At 39.7% G+C, this 15,119-nt stretch overlaps 1 protein-coding gene across 10 annotated transcripts in view; it reads left to right on the plus strand.

Moving 5' to 3' along the window:
- Nucleotides 1-2,378: 2,378 nt before the first annotated feature.
- Nucleotides 2,379-15,119, plus strand: part of satb1b (SATB homeobox 1b) — a 54,362-nt gene continuing 41,621 nt past the window's right edge. For 5 of the 10 annotated variants that reach the window (XM_029739164.1, XM_029739193.1, XM_029739201.1 and 2 more), the window contains exon 1: nt 2,381-2,827. The gene's annotated coding sequence lies outside the window, so the exon portion shown is untranslated. Of the gene's footprint in view, nt 2,828-13,079; nt 14,308-15,119 lie in introns of those variants that run through there. The other 5 variants (XM_029739233.1, XM_029739209.1, XM_029739180.1 and 2 more) reach the window with 5 other exon arrangements.

The raw sequence follows: 15,119 nt of genomic DNA on the forward strand, positions 1-15,119 counted from the left end.
AAGAGAGGTCTCCATGTTACTACAGCTCAGTGTAGAATAAGTGATAATATGCATTATCACTGCTATTTGGAATATCCATAATACTTCTCCAATACTCACAACTATCAAAGTGTAATGTCTCTATAGAGATAGTTATTATACAGTTATTCCAGTTTCAAACATATTACCATTAAATTCAGCAGTTTTGTAAAGTTTTTAACGTGTGGTTGTTGGTCAATGAGATGAAAAGCTAAACAATTTCATAAAATGTCCCCGAACTGACTAATGGGTAAGAAATCAGGATTATGGGGAGACAGGGTCATCATTTTTCTGTTTCCGTCCTCTGAGTTCTGCCATCTGTCTGGTGCAAACGTCATTGTAGTCCCCCTTGTGGCCAAAGTGGGAAAAACATACGAGTGCTTGAGCAACTAATCAGGTGGAGGAGGATAAGTCTACGTTTGAGTAAATACATAAATTGTTTGTTATCCATATTTTTTTTTATTCTACTGAGACAAAATGCAAACTTAAACATAAAATAACAGTAAAAAACGTAAACTCCGAGTCCCTTTAACTGTAACTTTGGAAGCCACTTCATTCTCCCATGAGAGTGCAGTAAATTAATCATACGGAGAATCTGAGTTTTTTAAATGTAGATTTCAGATATAACTCATTATGAAACCAAAATTGCTTTTGTGGATTCCCAAACCCACAACAAATACACCTTTCTGAGAAGTATTTCTTCCTGTGCCTTACAATAAACCTGCATCCATATAGAACCATTTGAAATAGTTAACGTTACACTCATTCTTACCTGTTACAAAGTAGTAGGCATATCGGTAAAGTCATTGTTATGCTACAACTCCTTCTGTGATTTTAGTTTAGTTCTTTATGGTTGAGCTGCAGCGCCTCATTGCAGCACAACTGCAACTACTGGTACCTCTGTGTGCAAGTTAAAATAATCAATCAAAGATCAAATCGTCAATCACTTAGTCCAGACAACGTATTCTACACGCACGCACGCATACACACACCTAAGAGAGAGAGAGAGAGAAAATTACGTAACAACAAAAGCCCACTATCATATAGGATTAAAAAACGGAGTCCTCGTTACATCATACTTGAAGTAACTTTTGCCTTATTCCAAAAATGTATTAGATAACACATTCTGAGGAAAAGTCAATTACACAATTAAATGACCACGTCCTCTTGCCCATAGGCTACATAGTTTGGTCATGTATACCCTTTGCAGTGCATGGCCATCATTGTCTAGTCTTTCGGTCACTCCTTTTTAAGTCACATTATGAAACATATCAAAGTTACCTACATTTATTTACCTATACTTTACAAAGCATTACGCACGTTTTCACATTGGCAAAATGTTTTCAACCCACTGCATTTATATTTTCAACTCATCATCTTTATACAGGTGAACCTACAGGATTTAGCAAATACTTATTTAAATAGTTTTAGTAGAAATTTGAGAAAACCTCTCAAATAGACTGCAATTAACTTTTAGCAAATTAAATACATGTAAATGTTCTCCTCTCCTTCCAACCGCATTTTGTTAAATTGTTAACACATTTTCAAACAGGCATAATCCAATAGCCTAATAGAGTAAAATAAGATAGAAAATCTAATTCAGTATTTTATTAGCTTTGGACTAGTAAAGCCTTACAGGTGGCACTCTTATCGACCACAAGACGATTTTCAATTCGATTGTGCCATACAGTAGCCATCAATGCGCAATTTTCGGCTACTGTATTGACTATGGCTGAAGCAACAGCTTGCAGTCTTAAGTGATTTAAATGGTAGGTATTGAATGCCAAAGGCATTTTTCTTACGTAGAAAGTAGGCTATATTATTTATATATTATTATTGTTATTTTGACAATTTATTAATTGTAAATGTAAATTAATGTTATTTTTAAATGTGTGTGTGCGTGTGTGTGTGTGTGTGTGTTATCGTTGCAATGCAAAAGCCTTTCAACAAGTTTGTCTGCTATAACAGTTTTTATTATCTTTTCAACTGACATTGTTGGATATGAAACAATGAAGTGGTTATTTTATCGCTTAGTTTGGTTAACCATGGATGTAACGATAGGCTATGATAACCGGTGCTGTAATTGATTTGATACTTGATGTTGTGCTCTGAGACCAGGTTGGATACCAACACTACAAGCCATTGCCTAGGAAGCTTCTAGAGTTTTATATTATCCGGCAGGACCAGTTTGAGAGTTTGGACAATATAATGATCTGTTTGCCATGCACCATTGTTAAAAAAAGAGGCTATGCGCACCCTCAAACAAATGTATCTTATGAACACGCAATGTTTTATATTATCAGTCGTTTTTCTTGACACCCAAACATGTGGCGTGTAGATATGAAAATGAATGAGTGTGAACGCTCTCCTGGCAGTCGGCTCCTATCTGCTATTCCCGCGAAGAGCTCCCTGGAGACCCTGGAGAGCGCGCCGGGAGAAGAGCGCTGTAAAAACTAAAGTGGGGCACGAGACAAGCTGCGCCACAGCTGGCAAATCATCGATTTGAGCATCAGAAACGGGGAGGGGCGGTTCGTTTACCTGCCACCCTTTCAAAGAAACCCTCCTCTCATGCCGCTACTCAAATCTAGCACACTCCCGCAGCACACGTTGCTTGCATTTGCGCTCAGTTCTGGCTCTCCGAAGTTCAGCTTTGCGCAGTCTTTGCGAATGCAGTTTTGACAGCTCGTGTGTCTTTCTCGACCGGAATTGTCCGAGCAGTTTTGGATCCGTCAAGGTGGAGCAGACTCTATTAGAATTCTGAACTTTTGATGGAAAACAAGAGGCTTCACGGTAACTGCTAACTTTGAAGGTATTATTACATTTTCTCCAGAATTCATTTTTTCTCTTTCAATTCAACAGAACCTGCTTATTTTTGCTATTTGCTATGTTGTAGGCTACAGAAAGATTGGAATGTCCACCTATTTAAAAAATGTAGGTGTGATCCTTGAATGAACGGAAGTAGTCTTTGACAGCAAGCATTTAGGTCAGTTGACCAACAGTTTTCAGACACTTCACGATAACCGACTGAAGGCCAAAATGCATCAAAGTATTGGCACATTTATGTCTTCTATTTAGAGAAGACAATCTCTACGTTCTGAGTGCATGATTTATGATAGGCTATAGATGAAATACTACAATAGGCTATAATATATACATATCTATACTTTGTGTCGCGTTTAGTTCAGTTGTAAATAATAACTCGGCATATTCCAGACTTAATAGGCACTCTTGAATGAGGTTAAACCGATTCATGTATATTGCGCATCTTGAGGGAACTCTGTGCTTCCTTATCTTTTCAGTTCCGTGATGTAGCCTAGGCTACCTGCAAACTTGGTTAGAAAAATGCATTACGTGACCAGTATTTGTTTTGAGTGATGTCTTGGAATAACCATAATAGAAAAACATTAGCCACCTTTATTGTTATACAACTATATAGGCATAGATAACAGTCTTTGACAACATTTCTTTTTTTGTCGCGGCAATTGTTTACTGTTAGATGAGTTATATACTTTCAGAACGTGACAGTTTGTATCACGTGTTAATAACAAGTAGGCTAAGTAGTCTATTAGCCTATACCAACAGGCCATGATACCCCCCCCCCCTTTAATTTGCCACCAATGGGTGTTTTATGAAGAGTGATAATCGTTCAATTTTGAGTCTATGCTTATCTTAAGACAGAACTCGCACATTCCAACTAATCCATATAGTTTAAGATAGTTATCCAGATAACTTTACATTTTCCATGATTTAAACAATAGGTGATCTTTAATAGTCAGAGAACATAGTTATTATACCGTACTATCTAACGCTGCACTTCATGAATAATTGCTTTATAATTGCTTCATAATCAAATGCATTGTAGCCTAATGGAACTCAAATAGTAAATGAGAAATAAAGTGCATTGCGAACATAATGAATATCCCCTTTTGCAGTGGTTGCGTTGACAACATGATAGTGAGCATATTGGGTAAAAGTAGTAATGATGGCCTTGAGTTTTTGTCTAATTGAGGTTTTTGTAATTGTGCTGATACGGTGTTTTCAGAAAGACCCAGATGAGTGTGTGTGTAAGGGCATGTTATGGGAAGTTGTAGTGTGCCATTGTGAGATTGTGTGGGCATAGGTGTGTTGTGGTTTTGTTCAGGTTCACGACAGTCTCTTTCACATATCTCAGTACTGCTTGGATTCTTGACATGCCATAATCACTAGCATTGCTGCTGACTTAGATTAATCTGATCTGATTCACTGATCACAGATAGGTAAACAAGCTGTCTATTGTCTCAGCCCTGAAAAATGTCATGGTATCTTTATATCAGCTAACATTAGTAAAATAATTCAACACGGAAAATATGTATTTATTAAAACAACTATTCCACAGGGACATCAGGTAAAATCAGCATGATATGGAGAATTGCATTTACCATAGTTATGTTTTAAGTAATCTTATAGTTAAGTTTTAAGTATTCTTTTACAGGAGCAAAAGTTTGTATGTCTAATACTAATACGCCTATGCAATATGTTATAGAATAAGTTGATTCAACAAATCTAGTGCGTAAACATTTTTCTCTCCACTGCTGACTGTATGCTGAGAATGTGATAGTCCTGTATGCTGAGAGTGTGATAGTCCTGTATGCTGAGAGTGTGATAGTCCTGTATGCTGAGAGTGTGATAGTCCTGTATGCTGAGAATGTGATAGTCCTGTATGCTGAGAGTGTGATAGTCCTGTGAGCTGAGAGTGTGATAGTCCTGTATGCTGAGAGTGTGATAGTCCTGTATGCTGAGAGTGTGATAGTCCTGTATGCTGAGAGTGTGATAGTCCTGTATGCTGAGAGTGTGATAGTCCTGTATGCTGAGAGTGTGATAGTCCTGTATGCTGAGAGTCTGATAGTCCTGTATGCTGAGAGTGTGATAGTCCTGTATGCTGAGAGTGTGATAGTCCTGTATGCTGAGAGTGTGATAGTCCTGTATGCTGAGAGTGTGATAGTCCTGTATGCTGAGAGTGTGATAGTCCTGTATGCTGAGAGTGTGATAGTCCTGTATGCTGAGAGTGTGATAGTCCTGTATGCTGAGAGTGTGATAGTCCTGTATGCTGAGAGTCTGATAGTCCTGTATGCTGAGAGTGTGATAGTCCTGTATGCTGAGAGTGTGATAGTTCTGTATGCTGAGAGTGTGATAGTCCTATATGCTGAGAGTGTGACAGTCCTGTATGCTGAGAGTCTGATAGTCCTGTATGCTGAGAGTGTGATAGTCCTGTATGCTGAGAGTGTGATAGTCCTGTATGCTGAGAGTCTGATAGTCCTGTATGCTGAGAGTCTGATAGTCCTGTGTGCTGAGAGTCTGATAGTCATGCCATTAGTAGTGCTCATGCACAAGCTGGAGAAAACCAGGGTATGGTTTTAATAGAGGTGATTGTATCTTGTCAAATCTCTCACAGTTTGAGGAGCTGTTGTAGTTAATCTGGTCACTATTTCACAGAACAATGTCACAGCCCTTTTCCTGTTTTAGCGACCGTGTCGCTTCTTGTAAGTCCTGCTTAAGATGAAAGACTGAACGTTGAGCGCTGCTGTTAGCCCTCTCAGTCTCACTTTCTGCTTACTAAATCCAGTCTTAACACTTAGCTAGCCGTTGTGAAAGTGGCACACACACACACACACACACACACACACACACACACACACACACACACACACACACACACACACACACACACACACACACACACACTCCTTGATCTTTTACACAAATCTGTTACTTAACCTTATTTGACAGGAACGACACAAGTCAGATGGCAAGGACAGTGCTAACAGTCCAGATACCTAACAGGACACAGATCCAATAGTGATGCTCTGAAGAAGCCTATCATTGTGCCATAATTGTTTAATGTTCACATACCCTTTTGCAAATTCCTTCGACATGTAATAATGACCATAAGGGGATCAATTATCAAGAAAAAAAGAAGAAGAAATACCAAGACATTTAGCTGTCTGTCTTTGCCTATAGATGTTTTTGAGGTTATCAAAAGTATGGTTATATTTGTCAAGGCACCAAAGTGAAAGTAGTGCCCGCCTTTGTTATTGACTGCTCTGTAATAGCAGGAAATCAACCTACTGTTTGAGAACGGTTAGAAACACACCTAGGGGATCTCTCCCTCTCCTCTCCACCTTAGTCATTCTGGTGGCACTTTTGCCTCACATCTCCAATAATTGCCACTTCATTTGTCAGGTCACTCTAGCATACGGGAGCAGAAGATTCTGAGGGAGCGGAGGCATTGCAGGCTCAGCTGAACGTTGGCTGCTGCTCTTAACATACAGTACAGAAGACAGGAGTACGGTGTGCAACTTATAGTGCTCTTTCAGATGAGGTCCCCACAGCAGTTGAACAGCAGTTGTGATAAAGGATGTAGGGTTGGAAGTACATAGTAATAGATACTAACGTACATAATAGGTGGGCGAGAGGAAACAACGTCTTCAGTTCATGTCCTGACCCTAAGAGACCAATTAGGCAGTACAGTACATCATAGAGCTTTCCTCTTTGCTACTGATGTGGAACCACTCCTCAAAAAACACACGATGATGGCTCAATGACACTCAACAACACTGACGTTTGAAGCTGAATTATTCACTCAAGCTCCTTGCAGTGGTAGCCTGTTTTTGAAGAAGAAGAAAAAAATGATGTGAATGCTAAATGGTAGAACCTCCAGACTTTTGTGGCTAAACGATGGCTTCAGGTTAGGGTGTAGCTAAAAGAGTTTGGGGCTTCTTCAAAATACCTCCTACGAAGATCTCTACGCTATTAAAAAAATTCATACAGCAAAGTACTTGGAGAGTCTAGAGTTGGGTTGTGTCTTGCTGGGCTGAGACTGATATCTAGGGTAAAACCATTAATCGTCTTTACCACCCTCGATAATTAGCACTGTAGAAATAACAGCTCAGCAAACAGTGAAATTATACCTGTGGTAGGGAGCAGAGTAAATACCTGTTTAGCTGCCAGCAAATGCATTTATTAGACTGTCGCCAGTAAATAAGAGGCCTGTCTCGTTTTTTGATGTGCCACTCTTTGGGGATTCCACCTCCTCTGAAATAGGTCTGTTATGATTGCTAATAGAGAACAAAGGTAACAGTGAATCTGATACTTTTTGATGACATGCTGCAACCAGTTGGGGTAAAAAGTCTGTGTCTTAATAGGGATTGTTTGCACATTCCAGGGCTCAGTGTCAAAAATGTAAAAAAGCCTGACAATTACAGACATACCACCCTGGATGCGCGCTTGTATGCAACTGCAGAGTTACAGCACATTTTGCCATGATCTGAGACTCCTTTAAAAGGGGGATATGTTGCCCCAGCATGTTGAAAACAATTTATTTTGGCATATGCTTTGCATACTGTTGATCCAGATTCCTTGGCTTAACGATAAAAGCTTGCATTGTTTCTGGTCCTCACAATCAGCACTGTTTGGTTGAATGGGGAGCCTGTCTTTCCACAGAGATAAATAACCAAAGTCTGTCATGTCGATTCTGTCACGGTTTGGCAAAATGACATTTCTGTAAAAAATTGAATAGCAATTGTTTGCATGCTTCACTGCACAATAACAAACACAATTTGAAATACATGTTGACTGATACCTTGAACTTTTTAAAATTCAAATCACCTTATTTCAGGCCCAACGTGTGTTTTGATTTCTTGAAAAAATGTGATTGTGTTTTATTTTTATGCTTGTCATTATCCGATCTGTGTAGGTTTTCCTGAATCCTTTGTTCAGATAATGCAACAAAAAAGGAACCGAGTGCTTTGGTGGAATTTGCATCCTGCTAAGATCAGGTTGTTAATACCCACCCACATACTCCGATGAAACAATTTCAACCGATACTGTATTCTCTTGTACACACAAACACAACCTCAACCATTCCCTTGTCAAATGTTTTGTACAGTGGTGGATGATGCATCCTTTGACTGCAGATTAAATGTGCAGAGGAAAATATGTAGATGCAACTGCATTGACATGTTGGCACTCCTTATCCAATGCTCCCACCCAGGCCTATGGAATGGTTGGCTCAGTAGCTTCTGTGTACTGGGGCATAGTAAACGTTTGTTTCACCTGCCCACATTCACTTAACACTCTTAAGAGTTCTCCTGCACCAACCGTAGTTTTGTCCTTTCAAGTATCCTCCACAGCAGAGTATATGGCATCCTTTGCGCCATCTTTAGCCTCCCCCTTCGTTGTGTAGCTTAACATCAATGTGTGGACAAAGCCATCTTCAGTGTCGCTTTCCCGTAACACACAACCCTGTCTATCTAGCTATTAATTGTTGATATGTTGCAATCCACGAGGCAGAAATTAGAGTTGTAATTATTCAGTCATGTGATGAGCACTGGCCCTGCAACCAGTGACAGAAAAGTCATTCCAAGGCCCTGAAACTGATGCTAGTTAATTGTTCTATGAGTAATTTGTTTTATAATTCGATAAAAGCGAAGGGGGATAAACAAGCCGATACAGGGTCCTCTCACCAGCCTCGGGGACACAATAATTTGTTTTGAATCATTAATAAAGATTCCTGTGGGCAGATTAATATGAGGCCAGCTCCGGCCCTGTGTTAATCATGGCCCGGTCGTCGTCGTGGCACCACTGTCGCTTCGGCTGCTGTGGCACGGGACAGCGGTCTTGACCTTATGATGCATATAGGTCCAGACAGACACAGAGCTGACACCAGCTGAATCTCGGATACCGAGAAACCTGTGTTTCCGTGTGTGGGGGGAGTTGTACAGTGCACACCACACATCGTACTAGCGGTGGGCGTCAGAGTTCCGTTCTGTGAGGCAAATAGTATATTTTGTAAGAGCATGCGGCTTCTCAAAATCGTCACCGTCTCATTTCTGTTACTCTTTGATGCCGGCATCTACGACTTGACGCATACTGTGAGGCCTGTTCAGAGAAAAGTGAAAAGGTCTTCCAGTAAGTGGGCGGGGACGTCGTCCGGTTCTACTTTGGACATTCATGTGATTATAAAATAATTAAGCACTTAGGAAACTTTAAGATGTTCATTTGAATCGCACGCTCTTTCTCCGACGACGACACAACACTGCCAAATCAGAATTTTAAAAACACGATTTACTTTCTTTCACTTTTAATTAAAAACCATACTGACTATGAGGGCCTAATAGAGAGCCTACAACTCATTCAGTTTAAAGAACACTATCCATTGCTGATATGGAATATCTTTCATATTCAGGTTCACTGATTAATGACTGAGTACTCATAGGATCTCTGTTTCTCACTGATGTCGTTTTAGTAATAGTTCATTTTTATGTGGCACACCATGCAATACTGCTGGAAATGTCCCTTCAACTAAAACAATTTGCACCGGACACTATCCTCTTCAAGTTTTCATGTGACTTTGGTAATTGGTTTGCTGTCTACACGCTCTCAATGCAAACACACTTGCAAATGCCTACTAATGTATAAACAATATCTCATTAGTGGAGAGGGAATTTGTGCATGTACTATAATAATGTTTTGACATCAGCACACCAATATTAATAATACACATATTATTGAATTCCTCATTGGCTTATTAGTGTATTATTTTTGTGTGCCCTTTCATATATCCCAGATCCTACACAGCAAGCTGAGGTCTGCACTGACAGCACTACCCCATGCTGTTAGTATTCACACGCTGCTAAGATGCAGACAGACTCATTTGTATTAGATAATCCAAATAATCGTATTAATGCCCATTAAAGTAGTGAGCATGAAGACATCACACCACCTACATACTGTATGTGATGACGCGTTCAGCGTCTGGGACAACAAAGAAGCCACATCGTCCGAGACGCCACGCCAACATTGCTGCGTTCGCTCATGCCGCTTTCTTTTGCAGGATCTTGACATGTTAAAGAGTAGATTATAAACTGGTTGTTAAAACTGACCTCGTTCTTATTTTCTCTCCATTATTTAACGAGGGACTTCATGATCATTTTATGTGATGATATAGTGAGGGCCAAAGAAGGGGCTACAATATGGCAAAAATAATTGTAAAGTTATATAATATGGTGGTGCAAAAAATGGCAAAGGTGACAGCACAATAGAAGGGATCATGAGTAGGTGTTGTGAAATGATAGTGAAATCGATTTATGATTGCCATTTTCGACCTCTTATCTTATTTATAAAGGCCACATGCATGTGATTTGCCTACTGTTTATGGCCATGAATCTTGATACTAGCTTTGTATTGTAACTAAATCACACGGCTCAAGTATTACACTATTTAACAGAGATACATCTTTAAAGACATCCATTATGTTTACATCGTTTATTTTATTGAAGATGTGCATGTCAAACCACTGCTTCATAATAAGGAGCTCAGCTATAACATCACCCATCTCTTACAAACATGTAATAACACATACACCTTGGCCCTGGTAAATCTATCACAATAGTGTGTTTGTAATCAGCTGGTATTGATAGAGGCCTTTCAGTGTGAAAAATATTATTTTTTTCTCTCTGATACAAAAACCTATATGTTAATTGATAATCAGTACTGTTGATTCAGTGGTGCAGTCAGTGCAAATCTGTGCCCTTCTGGATGTCAGAGGGTTTTCACAGCCATGTTTGTGCCAACATCGCTGGCAGTGGCAGCACCTGTTGGCAGTGCCAGAACCTGGCTGGCAGGGTTATCAATGCTCTCTGATGGTCTCCCACAATCACAGTGGAAATGACAGCGGCTGCTTGCGTCACGGCAGATAACAATTTGCCCGACTACAGCTCGCATTCGCTGTTATTTCTATGTCCATGCCCACTCTGACAGATATGAAAATGTACACCCAACCAAATGTACAGCAAGCGTCATGTGTAGTCTCTCAAAAACTATTTTGATAAAAAACATTTGATGTATGTATTTAGCATTGAATTTTCCCAATGTGTTAAATAAAACTTTGACCCTGCTATTACAGGTGATATCATGTGAAATGAGCAATGAATTTGATCCAAAAAGATTGATAGTTGTTTTTATACCTTTTACTACATCACCAGTAGTAACACTGTAATAACATAGTAATAGCCCCAGAATATTGCATTGCCCTTTTCATCTTTATTATCATGCACCTTACTTGATTAAAACAAAGTAATTCTGCAGTACTCTGTTGATGAATGCAGTATGAATTTGGCAGTTTAGACAGTTTTTACATCTCTGTACAGCACAACATTTTATAGATAGGCTACTAAGTTTATTGAATTGTGACATACACCTGACTAGTTTGAACCTCAGTAAGGTTTTGACATTGTAGCATACAGTATGGGTTTCCTGTGACAGGCCACAGGAATAGGACAGCATCACTTACCGGCAGCCCAGATTCACTGCTTTGAAAGTGACTGACATTGAGCTAGGTGTTGTTGTTTACTCAAGACAGTGTTCCACCTCAACTTGATACCGCCGAATCTTACCTTGCTCTGTTTACTTCTGGCTCAAACGTTTTTCAGCAATACAGTCATTGGGAATACAGTGACTCAGGTGCTCTTTCTATCAAAAAACATAAAACACTCACATTTTTATATGATAATGAGGTCATCTGCTGGGTCAATCCTTACTAAGCTTGAACACCATAAAGTATGACCTTCTTGGCTTAAAACTCCTTAAACAGGTATGAACTAAGAGTTTCCCTGAGCTCAATATGTCTCATCTCTAGGAACCATCTCTCAGGAATTTAAGAGAAACCCTCTTTTGAAGAGTTGGACTTTTTATCACAATCTTTTCCCCTCACATATTTCCTACTGCTCGCCTCTGTGCGTTATTGACAAAACAACCGCTTTTTTTTGTTGTTGTGTGGGAGGAGATTTCTGATTTGGCTTAACATTTCTGGGAGCTATAGGCCTTACCATGGTTTATGATTAAATACTACAATATATGCAACATTTTGTTTCTATACGCAGCATTTCCTCTGTGTTTGACCAAAGAGGTAGGCAATCACTGCACATATAGAGTTTGTGTTTATGGTTTGCCAGGTATTAATGCGTCCTGTTTTCGTTGGTTTCCTTTTTAACTTTTTTTCTGAATTTGGACTGCCTTGTTTTCATGTTGTGTTGACAACATGCCTGATATACTGTACCTAATATCTTGGTGTGTCTCTGCAAGTATTTACACCTACATTTGTTTTTGTTTATTGTCCCCTGCTGACAACCTTTTCGTGTAGAATAGTGTTTTATCTCAGGGTATGCAGGATAACTGTAATGATTTGCATTCTTTGATTCTGTGTGACAATTGATGGTCTCTCTACGTTGTTTGTGCAAACATATGTTTTACAGCAGCGCTGTGCTGTGCACATTCCCAGTTGAGCAAGAATAATTGTATTGTGATGTATATAGTAATAGACGGCTACATTGCTTTCCATTATAGACAATACTTTGTCTATAACAGAAGTTGTAAGGCACTTGCCTTGACAGTGATGTCCTTGAGGTGCGCCTCTAGGGTCTTGGGAAGGTCACACTCACTCTCTCCCAGTCCCCCCTCTCTCCTGTGCGAGGTTAGGACAGTGCCATATTTGTGGTCAGGGAAAGTCAGTATCGTAATCCAATCTTTTTAGTAGTAGAGGATTGGCTATGCCCTCTATTGCGTTGTCACCCGTGTGTAGGGCTGCTCGTAGCATGTGTGCAATGAATGCACTGTGTACATAAGCTATTTAGAAAGGCACCAGAACAGCTTTTGCTCACCACCCTCTACTTCTATGATGTGTGCTGTAGCAATAAGACAGATTCAGCCAGTGAGGCACCTCTAAGTGATATGCAAACACAGTTAACAGGCTTTTGTTCACACCCAACAGATTTGATCTGTCTTCAATAATCATAATATCGGATTCTGGCATTATTATCGTAGGCTATTATTCATCTTATTATGGGAAAAGTTCAGGAAAATAAGAGTAACCATGTAATAAACAAACAGCCTATTATAATTCGGGATACCAATTTTGTTTGTTTGTTGATGTGTTTGTTTGTACAATAAGAATAGCTTACGGGTCGAGCAGGCTACTCAGGACTGACGTAGATCAATAGCCAAAATGGCATGGGAGTTAATCTATTGTGCTGTCTCGGATAGCGTTTCAGTGATGCGCGGTTTATATCGGCTTATTTGAACAATTTCACACATGGTCCTCCTGTAGCCTATATAATGTCCATTCGCATGGCATCTCGAATATGTTTAGCCTATGCGCGCCTCTGTGTATGTGCATGTGTGTTATTCAGTAATAAATGCAGAACCGCCTCACTCTAATCAAGCTGATTAAAAATTCCTGCGCGCACAGCCGGAAATCGCACCATCCTCTGTTTTCTTTCCACTTTTTACTTTATTTTAGGTTCTCCACTCCGCCAGGACATCGGCTGTCGCGGGTGGCTGCCTTCAACACTCGACATGCGGGTTAAATCGTTTTGTTTTGGGGGTATTTTCTTTTGAAATGAGGAGGAGAAAGGGAAAGCACAGGCAGCACCAGCAAGGGGAGTGATGAGTCAATACAACTCATAATTTAATGGGGACACAGAGGGGGAAAGCGAGAAAGAAAGAAGAGCTCCCGTCCGGACGTTAATCAAACCAGCAGAAAGAACACATATCGCAAGCAGATGTCATGCATCCATAGCAAGCCTTAACTCGACATTGGAAAGTAAATCGCACTTTTTAACATGGGTGTGCATATCGTTGCGCCATCGTCTCTACACGAGATAGCAGATCATTGTCGATTTTTTTTTTCTAGAGAAGCCGAATTTATTTAATACACGATATTTTTGTATGCGTTTATACATCAAGGATTGTTCGCGACTGGTAGAAATAACAGATTTCAGCACCGCTTACCACTATCCGATGTGCTATTCACGAACGACTGACTGATAATCGTGGTAGATACGTTGTGTTAAGTCGTTGCACTTGTAACCGATTGACTATGCTCGAGACAGTTAGCCAGTTTATTGTATCAGGTGTTATTTTCCTCCGCTACTTCTAATAAGACGTAAGAATGACTATTTTTCCACTGAGCAAATAATTCGATTTATTTAGGCTATACTGTACAGACTTAATTCCTTACCAATGTTATCGTATCCCAGTCTGTCTCGACGTCTTCTTTTATATAGATTTGGGTTGCTCTTTTGTATATCAACCTTTCATCTCTCAAAAGAAGAACACATTTCTGTAGAGGACCTATCATTTAAAACTAGAAAGCATCAGACATTGAAGTTTTCTTTCCCTTGACAAAACTTGAAGAAGGCAACGTTCACCAAGACTGCATTATATGCTTTCGAGTTTTTAAGTGCTGAGTTTCAGGTTGGTTTTCCCTAATTCTAACTTAACTTGTGTTTTGCACTCTTGCTTGTCTTTTTTAAAGGTCATTCAGAAATCCTGCCCTGGACTAGCACAATATCCGGGTCTGGATTCTGTTGCCCCCCTATTTAAATAATTAGTTGCTTCATTGCATATCATGAATGAGATAGTTCATGATAATTTGTGTGCTGGTGGGAAGGTGGAGATACATTATTTTGACCTGTTCAGTTTTTGTTTAAATATTTAACAACTCTTTCTATTGCCCAATGTAAACACTGTATAATAACCCATCTGAATTGAGCCTTATTTTTTACCAACAAGAATGAAACACCATAACAGATAATTATTCAAATGTTGCTAAAGCAAATTGTGTGTATTGGGTGTTTAACCATGTCTTTTAGTCGTGGAGAGCCTGTCAAGGTGTTGATTGTGTGCTTCCTGCAGTCAGTGGCTGTGTGTGTGGGCGGCAGGTAGCCTTGTGGTTAGAGCGTTGGGCCAGTAACCGAAAGGTTGCTGGATCGAATCCCCGAGCTGACAAGGTAAAAATCTGGCATTCTGCCCCGAACTGTTCCCTGGTAGGCTAAGAATTATTTGTTCTTAACTGACTTGCCTGGTTAAATAAAAAAATGTGTTTACAGTAATCAGATGGCATGTCAGGCTTTGCTATCTCACACATCATTATTTTTTCTGATTGCACTTTTAATTTCTGATAGGCTCAAAGGTATAAAAAGTCACCATCTTTTCAATGGTACTGCTTTCATTCAGTTTTACCTCACATTTTGTAATGTCTTCTCTGAAATTGAAAGAGCAATTTA

This window comes from Salmo trutta, chromosome 3, assembly GCF_901001165.1.
Source record: "Salmo trutta chromosome 3, fSalTru1.1, whole genome shotgun sequence".
Taxonomy (NCBI): Eukaryota; Metazoa; Chordata; class Actinopteri; order Salmoniformes; family Salmonidae; genus Salmo; species Salmo trutta.